At 46.7% G+C, this 9,214-nt stretch overlaps 1 long non-coding RNA gene across 1 annotated transcript; it reads right to left on the bottom strand.

Moving 5' to 3' along the window:
- Positions 1-942: 942 nt before the first annotated feature.
- LOC138520776 (uncharacterized) lies at positions 943-6,246 on the bottom strand. The gene is made up of 2 exons (XR_011282879.1): positions 6,148-6,246; positions 943-1,362 (listed from the first exon to the last, which is right to left on the bottom strand). It is a non-coding gene; the product is annotated as an uncharacterized lncRNA (long non-coding RNA).
- Between the last annotated feature and the right edge of the window lie 2,968 nt (positions 6,247-9,214).

The raw sequence follows: 9,214 nt of genomic DNA, 5'->3' as shown, positions 1-9,214 counted from the left end.
CACCGGTCCCATACACCTCCGAGAAGATAGAGACGAGGAGCCAGGGAAAGCCGCCAGTCACTGCACTTGCACCAGAGGAAAATCCCAGGACGTTGAAGCAGGCCTGCGCCGCAATAAAACCGCATGCTTGTCAGCCCACAAAAAGATCAGACCTATCAAAAGGAAGATACAGGACAGCCCAGAAGTCCAGCAGACCATGGCCCCCCTCAGCCAACATAGAGGAGCCACCAGGCTGGCATCAACGGGCAGAGTACTGTCACAAAGCAGGGTAATGCAAACCATCCCGGATAGCAGACACCAAAGGCAACCCCATACCTGGGGTGTGCCTATTCCAGAAACCCACTGAAGGGACATCCCCCTCCACCGGCACCAGGGGCTCTGAGAACCCCTTTAAGCACAGACATGTGCCACAATTTGTTACATTACTTCACGCATCTGAGAGGAGGCGTGAAAGCAACACGTCAGCACCGGAGGACCCAGGCCCTAAAAGAAGAGACACTGGGAACCCCCTGTATGGCCGTAACTTCCATGACGCATTAGCATGTTCCATAATTCCATGCCGGACAAGGAAAAAAAAATCAATCTCCTTTGTCCGTCCCCCGCGCAGTTCAGAGGAAGAGGACAGGACAAGGTGCACGCGCCCATGGCGAGCACAGACACAAACACACCACTAACCCGCCACCTGTATACACAGCACATGACTGAGAGGTGGCTTGAGCCCTGCATCAAGTAGCTGGTAGCCCCATGCTCCACCTGTCGAGCTAATGGGTACCCCTACAGAAGGCACCAACCAAGAGGGAAAAACCAAACAAAACAATCCCCTAGGCAACCCTGAATCAAACAGGAAGCATGTCGTTGCACGGTCCCAACGGCAGGAGAATGACTAATCCCCCACACTAACGTGAGATGGGGGTTTAGATTCTATTAAAGACAAGGAGGCGATTATTATGCATTACAATCTTTACTCTGAAACCACAGCAGCAAAGAAAAAACTTTTACAAACAAAAAAGTTTCAACAACAGAACTAGATAAAGTTCAATGTCAATGCATGGGGAACTCCCCAAACCATCATGGAGGATAGGTCATACCCTGCAGGGGACCAATGAGCAGGGACCCTCCTTTATATATGTCCATTACTCTAACGCCAACCCCTCTTTCTGCAGCTGACTTGCACCAGACGCCCAATGGAACGGTTGAACTGCGTAGCGCAGAGAAAAAGGATCCAGCGAAACCGGAGATCTCAACCTTTCCGCAGCCTGAAGCAATGAAGAAGTTCTTCTGGATAGGACTTCTCACCCGAAATCACGCACTCCAGAACTTGTAACTGCGATCCACACTCCTGAGCAGAACCTCAACTCGTACCTGTAAGAACAACAAGCAAGAAGGGTGGGTGGTTGGGAAGAACAACAAACCAAACAATGTTCTCACTTGAACCACCTGTGTACATGCGTATCACAATTGTCATATCATATCATATCATATCCAGGGTGGGTGGGAGGGATAATAATCGCCTCCTTGTCTTTAATAGAATCTAAACCCCCATCTCACGTTAGTGTGGGGGATTAGTCATTCTATGACAAGACAGGAGGCTCATATTATGCAAGTTCAAAGCCCTTGCATCTCATTAGTAAGTACAAAATGATCCAATATATTAGATAATATAATAAAATTAAAGGAAAGGTAACATTTTTTAAATGCTTTCATTAAATCAATCTGTTGACCAATCAGAGAATTGCCCAAGACTAGGTTGCCCGAAAAGCTGTCTTATAAGGCAAAGTCAAATCCACTTCAAGAAAAACAGGAATGTGCCAAATCCAGCGTTCCTTACAGGCCACCAAAACCAACTGGTTAAAAGAGGGGAAAACATTGAACAAAGTTTTCCTATACTAATAGGTTAGGACAAAACCATCTGAAATAAACACCTATGTTGTTCAATCAAATATTCAAAACACTTAAATTCGTACCATTTTTGGGGACCTAGAAAGCAAACCAATGAAAACAAACACCTAGCTCTCCTGGAGATAAAGAAAAGTACCCCATAGGGGTGAAAGTCTTATAGGTTCCATCCCATGCATTAAAGGAAGATATCGCATTAGAAACAGGGCATGTCACAGAACTACACTGGGGAACCAAGAGGGAAAGACAAATCTTCAAAAGGGTAAAATGGGAGTAAAAAATCATTTTTATAAATTTTGTAATAGGACAATCCATCCTGAGCGGAGCTGAAAAGCAATAGAATTAATCTACAATTGTCTTCAGACATATGTGTATACTAAGGAGGGAAGTCTTCTGGAGGCAGAAGCAGAATGGAAGAGAGGGCCCCACCTGAGAAGCTAACCCGTCAAACCGCCAACACGGAGACCCTCAGACCTCCCGAACTCTTGAAGAAGGACTCTGCTACCATGACAAAAGGCAGATATTATAAACCTGATCCTTAAGAGGCCAAACTTGGCAAGAAGAAAAAATGTATCCGACATCCAATCACTACCATTATAGTGATATCTAAACTCCTTTGTAGGTATGCCCGGTGCTTGAACCTTGATCCCTCCTCCCTGGTGATAAATCCCCTAGCGGATCAAAAGTAACCGAAGGAGGACACCAAATTTCCAAAATCTTAGCAAGACTCTAAACTGCAAAGAACTGATCACTAAATGGTTAAACTGAAGGTGTACACCAGAAGAGGTCCAACCTATATTTCAGCCAATTTGCAGATCTTTGAAGCTCACAGCACCCTGAGCTGGCACCTTACTGCAAACAAACTCTTGTGAAAACCCCAAAGGTCCACCTGCCATGCAGGTGACTATGATAATCAAGTCATCAACCAAATATATATCCCAGCACTCTGGTAATCGTAGCGGCAGACACCGTCTGAAAGTTAATGTATAGACTCTGGAACGCATCGTGATAGAGGGTCATAACGTGGATGGGGGATAGTATCACTCCCAGACCCCTCTATCCCACCAAGGGATATTGAGCCTTCCCAAAAGAGGAGAAACCTCCCCCACTTATCCAAAGGAAAAACCTTGCAATCCAGAAAGAAAACTACCCTGAGGACCACATTAAAGCCCCGCTTTACACCGTTAAGAGAAATAAATACCCACTAGCGCCTCTAACCAATCCCCTGACTGGACAGACTCCAGTTAACTTATTGAAATACCAGAGATTAGCACAAAGGAAAGTAACAGACGGGAGGGAAATGCTCAGTGCGAGTCTGCACTGGTCACCCGCCAGAACTCCTGTAAAAAGGAAAAAACTGAAACCATTGGATACTCCCAGAGGTGTAATATTATGATGCAATCTCCCCCAAGGATGGCAGGAAAACTGAAACCATTGGATACTCCCAGAGGCGTAATAATATGATGCAATCTCCCCCAAGGATGGCAGGAAGGGGAATGAGGGGGAAAGAACTCTGGATAATTATCAATGCCCTGTAAATGCAAGGTTGAGAAGAAATCTGGGACCACTGTCCCCTCAAACCCTGAGGTCTGAGTCACTGTATTCATGTGAGGCTGACTGGCCACTAAGGGAATCAGGGGAAGGTAAAACTAAGCACATTGTCCATAGCAAAACAGTACTTATACAGTACTACGAACCCTCAGGTATATGAGTGGTGCTTAACACTACTACGAGCGTTGTGTGGTGTGAGGTGTTCACTTATCGATCTCAGCTGGATAAAAGACTGATGTAGACCTTTCCAAAATTAGGAACCTGTATCAGAACGGTCAGCACGGATATGAAAACAGCACTCTAAAGAGGTTAAGCAACGCTCATGAGGGTACAGAAGCCTGCGTGTACTCCTCGAGCAGAGGAGAAGTTGCAACACACTGTTAAACGGTTAGCTGAACCATAGGCCAAGCTTTGGGAGGAAAAACATGAGGCAGGCGCCAGCAAGTTATTATTTGGCAACTCGTCTAACTGATACCATCAAGTGTTTCCAAACACTCCATCCAAGTAAAACATGGTTGCTCAACTTGTCATGTAAAAAACTGAACGGTTACCCTCGAGCTGACCCTGTCTCCACCAGAAACCAAAAGAATAAGGAATGTCCAATGGGACAAAAGTAGGGGAGAACAAACGTCCCCACTAAAGAGAGCCTTAAGCCCTACAGACCTCAATAGAGGCATAACGCATCATCTTTATTCTTCCTCATGTTGAGAGAAAATACTGTAGCTTAATCAGCACTGGTATTGGGTGGAGCAATTGAGGTCGGGAATCAAAACCTAAGGAAAGGACTGAGTTGTCCTGAAACTAACTAAGGTAAAGGGTGACAGAATTTTTAACTAAAAGATGAATGATAACACCAGATAGATGGTTAGAGAGGAAGGTACAACCCCATATGGGTCTGTTTACAACCACTTCCACACTCTTTTCTTTAAAGCACTTAATAAATAAAGAATATATAATATATGAAATATATATAAAATATCCAAAGAAGAGGGGTTACGCCCTCACAGGGGACCGAATCCCCGGCCCTTATATAAGCTGATACTCACTGAGCTTTCTGGGCCACTGACAATTCTGAAAAAACGCAAATGTGTTCCAGTCAACACTTAAACATATTGTTTATCAAAGCGTACACTGAGCAAGTGCACCTCAACTGCTCACCCCAGCAGGGTGAGGCAACCAATAGTACACGAGGGAGCACCTCGCAGTAGGAACAAGGCGAAGCCTGAAACCGAGCAGGTTACTGCACGCCTACAAGACCAAACAATGGCGTCAGCCATATGCAGCACCTAAACAAAGCTGCCGACCTTAAGGAAGGAATACACTGAGCAAGTGCACCTCCAACTGCTCGCCCGAGCAGGGCGTGATAATCAGCAGTACACGAGGGGGTAACCTCGCATTAGAACTCAGGCAGAGCCTGAAACCGAGCAGGTTATGGTGCATGCCAGTTAAGGTAATTACCCAAGTTGCCCACTTTAAGGGAGGAAACACTGAGCAAGTGTACCTCAACTGCTCACCCTAGCAGGGTGTGGACACAGCCGTATACAAGGGGACCCCTCGCAGAAACCCCAGGCAACCTTGCCACCGAGCAGGTGACTGCACCTTTCCAGGGAAGATAACCCAAACAAAAGAAAACTGTCAAGTTGAAGGTAGGATACACTGAGCAAGTGCACCTCCAACTGCTCGCCCGAGCAGGGTGTGATAATCAGCAGTACATGAGGGGGTAACCTCGCAATAGAATCAGGCTGAACCTGAAACCGAACTTATGGCACCTACAGTGAAGGCAAAGCACATAACTTAAGAAATAAGTAAATGAATAAATAAACAAAGAAAATAAAATAAAACTGCAGACTGGCAGTGCATCGGGCTCTTGCGCTGGATGGTCAGACTTTGACCTAACAAACCCACAGTCTATCAGTAAACATTCTTTCTTTCCAGCACTAAAGGTAAGGAAATGTGTTGTGTCACCAGGGATACGAAATTACAAACATTTAACAAAACCACATTTTTACTATTAAAATGTTTGTGCTATAATCTTTCTGAAGAAGTCATGAACCAACCAAATGCCCATTAGGAAATCCCTGCTCAACTGAGCAAAAAAGGTGACAATCAAATACCTCCATTGTAAAATACAATTATTTAAAATATAACAATTAAAATATACAAATAAACATGCGCTGGTCGGCCGCGAACCCGGGTCTTCCTGCATGGGAGACCTGCAGCTCTATATTTGAGCTAACTTGGCTCAGTACTGAAACAGAGGCTTTTGTTACAAACATAAGCCACAGGGGCAGGCCGAACCCAAAGCCTGCAGCACCTGGAATCCCCAGGTGACCATAAATCTGTCAAGGGGCACGAATTCAAACAGGCGAAATGAAGAGGGAACAGTGTAAACAACACTGCTCTCGCGCACGCCGGGAGCGAGTTGATTAATGCACTAGAAACACCTGAGTTTACAAGCGCGAGAAATTTTTAAAGAAGAAATAAATTAGAGAGCTCCCTCGAACTCACCACCTCATGGACTGTAGTCCGAAATTCAACCATTGCACCACTGCTTCAGCTGAAACAGGAAATATGAGCATAATACATATTTTCTTTTTGAAAGACACCAAAATGAAACCAACGGCTGCACGCGGCTATCCAGATACATTGTATCAAATACACAAATTCCTTTATAATAAAAGGTAATTAACACATATTTACCATATAAATAATATATGTCATATTCAAACTAATAAAGCCTACTACTGACAAACAATGTAAGACACAACTGAAAGGGGTGACTTAGCTCTGTGGTGTCAGCAGCAAAGAAAGAGGGGTTGGCGTTAGAGTAATGGACATATATAAAGGAGGGTCCCTGCTCATTGGTCCCCTGCAGGGTATGACCTATCCTCCATGATGGTTTGGGGAGTTCCCCATGCATTGACATTGAACTTTATCTAGTTCTGTTGTTGAAACTTTTTTGTATGTAAAAGTTTTTTCTTTGCTGCTGTGGTTTCAGAGTAAAGATTGTAATGCATAATATGAGCCTCCTGTCTTGTCATAGAATCAGGGCACAAACATTCACAAAGCCCCCAACTCCTTACCACATCCCGGGCCCTGCAGGACCCGGGCCGTGATGTCCTTGCGCCGGCCTGCAAACATGCAAAACACAACCGGGTGAGGCACCTGCCTCCGTAAAGCACACCAAGGAGCCGGCATGAAAGGAACACCAAGATGGCCATACTAACAGGAGAGGGGAAAACAGCAAGCACAGAGCCCCTACACTCCTTACCTTCCCCCGGGCCCAGCAGGACCCGGGACACAATGGCCACGTTGCGGTCCGGAGCCCAGCAAAGAACTGAGCGAGGCAATCCTGCTCAACCAGGACCCCAAGCCCCAAAGGGGGCCCAGGAGCAGTGCCGCACCCGAGAGAGCCGAAGGCCCCACCACACAGCCCCCCCCAGGGGTCCAGCAATCAGTGCTCCCCGGTGCCCCGCACCGGGATTAAAAATTCCAACCTGCCAGAGGCAGGAGAAATTAAACTGAGTGACGTGGATTTGGGGGAGGAGTTATAGGGATTTAAAGAAATAGAAGAAGGCCCTGTGTCGGAGGCAGGGGCCTCATGGAGTAAGTACTGTGACGAGGAAGAGTGGACGTGGAGGTAATGCATTGCGAGAGCTACAAATAACGATTCACAAAATGGAGCGATTATGTTGCGTGTGATGTGCATTGTCCACACACACACACCTCAATTAAGACACACACACCAATTAACAAACACACACACACCTCACTTAAACACGCAACAACAAGCTCTGAATCAAGGAGTTTAAATTGCTAATTCTTTTATTGTGTTTTTATAGTGCTTAATGGAGAATAAAAAACTCCACAAACCAATTGGGACACAAAGGATGAACAGGCACAGGGTTGGGGAACACATCGAACAGGCACAGGGTTTGGACACAGAGTGAACAGGCACAGGGTTTGGATACCGATTGAACAGGCGCAGGGTTGGGCCACACAGTTTGAACAGGCGCTGGGTTGGGGCACAGATCGAACAGGTACAGGGCTGGGACACAAAGATTGAACAGGCGCATGTTAAGATGGATTTCTAAACTCTAACCTGGAGTGGCTGAGGAACAGAAGGCCAGCCTAATTTCTTGGAACAGTAACCTCTGGACGAGCCAGGCCAATCAGGGTCGCTATGGCAGGCGGTCAAGTCTAAGTCTCAGGAGGGGCGAGGGTGACTGAGGGGCCTCAATGAGCACACAAAGCAAGGACACTTACAAATTACTCCAGACAGGTGTTATATTAAAAATATAGACACATTTATTACAAGACCTTTGTAACATAGACCAAAGCAAACGAATCAGAGTAACACTAAGTAAACCAACACAACACTATCAATACAATGTATATACAAGACCATTGGGGTCTAAAGGGTTAAATGGACGAAATATGTCGACAACCCAGAGTGGAAGGAAACAGGCAGTGCAGATAGTCTTTAGGCCGAGTTCAACATCGAAAATACACTTAACTAAGAGGCAGTCCAAGCCCTAAGAAGAGATGAGCATTGTGCTCATTAGTATATGCAATGCAAGCGCATGCGGTGGTTCCAATGGGCAAAACAGGGTCTGTTCAGGGGTCTCTAGCACCTCGGGAATGTGGATGAGGCGATGCAGAACAACTTCCCACTATTCAAGAAGGACCTCCACTTGAAGGCAGAGCCAGTTTGTGAGTTCGGGATGGAGTTGCTAATTCGCAATAGCAGTGGAAAGGAGAGGGGCCCTCAGGGGCCACTTGTGCATAAAAATGGACCCTTGCGCTAGGGGCCATCGGTTGGGGTATGGAGTACTCACCAGTCCCTGACGCAAGCGGACCCAAACTTCGCCAGTTCAGTCCACTTCACTTGCGGGTTCGAATGTGGCAAAAAGGACGTCTCGGCACCTGTTAGTTCGTGAGATACAGCAATGATTCCCAAATGGGACAGTGGCAATTTCTCTGCTCTGGTGGATGAATCAACCCTGTTTCACTGCAGCAGGCTTCAGGGGCAAGAGGGTCACAAATGCAGTGGACTTGCAAAGGACAACACGGTAACCGTGTTCACTCCGGTCCTGGCGCACTCGTCTCACTTCAGACCTGGGAACGGCAAGTGTACAAAATTTGGTGTGAGGGTGCCGTGGACGCAGAGCAAGTAGTATGCCAAGTTTTGAGGGCTTCCTCGAAACAGCAGCGGTAGCAGAGCAAAGGTCCCGTGTAAGCTGGTCAGCCCTCTGGTTGGCCCAGGGACACTTCCGAAGAGGCTTATTTGCAGGGTTTGGTGAAGGTGCCGAGAATAGTTGATCCCACTATTCCAATAGGTCGAAGCATCTTTGCAGACCTTCTAGGACGATCAGATGCAGAGGGGTCCCATGGGACGACAGCGGGCTCAGGGTGCCAAACCTTCCAGCGGGTCACCAGCAGTTCCTTGACTCAGCTTTTTGTTGCAGGATACTGGGCTCCTTATCCCTTGTTCAGTGTGAACTCAGGAGATCGACATGGAAGTGGTGTTTTCAGCCTCCTCTTATCCAAAGTTCCCTTTGCGCCAAAACGGAGAGGACCCAATGGGAGATCTGCTCACAAACACACACTCCATACCTGAACCAATCACTGACCACGGTGGTCCCAGGCATTCATGGCACTGCAGACTGTCTGGCACCCAGGATGTGTATTGGAACCAGACGTTCCAGCCCACATCCTGGAGGCACACACACAAGGCATGCAGAAGCCTGCGAAGCATTGGGATTTG

This window comes from Ambystoma mexicanum, chromosome 13 (genome assembly GCF_040938575.1).
Source record: "Ambystoma mexicanum isolate Mex_15411 chromosome 13, UKY_AmexF1_1, whole genome shotgun sequence".
Taxonomy (NCBI): Eukaryota; Metazoa; Chordata; class Amphibia; order Caudata; family Ambystomatidae; genus Ambystoma; species Ambystoma mexicanum.
The sequence above is the reverse complement of the archived record's forward strand: the minus strand, read 5'-3'. Positions and strand labels throughout refer to the sequence as shown.